We start from the raw sequence: 325 nt of genomic DNA on the forward strand, positions 1-325 counted from the left end.
TCATCCCTCTCGCTATACCTATCTGTGGATACGTCTATATAGAGGCACGGGAAGTGAAGGACAGACACACAGGTAGGTGCGTGACGCGCTGCCCGGGGGGCAGGAGGACGGGGGCGGGGAAGCCCCGCGGCCGTTGCGGCCGTTAGGGCCGTTGGCGCGGCGCGCGCTGCGGCGGCCGCGCATGACATCACCGCGCGCGGGGCCCATGCGCCGCGCTGCGCGCCCGCCATCCATCCATCCATCCGTCCATCCATCCATCCATCCGTCCATCCATCCATCCATCCGTCCGTCCGTCCGTGCGTGCGTGCGGCGTTCCGGGGGCAGC

Source organism: Nothoprocta perdicaria, unplaced genomic scaffold (assembly GCF_003342845.1).
Source record: "Nothoprocta perdicaria isolate Ctin4 unplaced genomic scaffold, notPer1 scaffold_68, whole genome shotgun sequence".
NCBI lineage: Eukaryota > Metazoa > Chordata > Aves > Tinamiformes > Tinamidae > Nothoprocta > Nothoprocta perdicaria.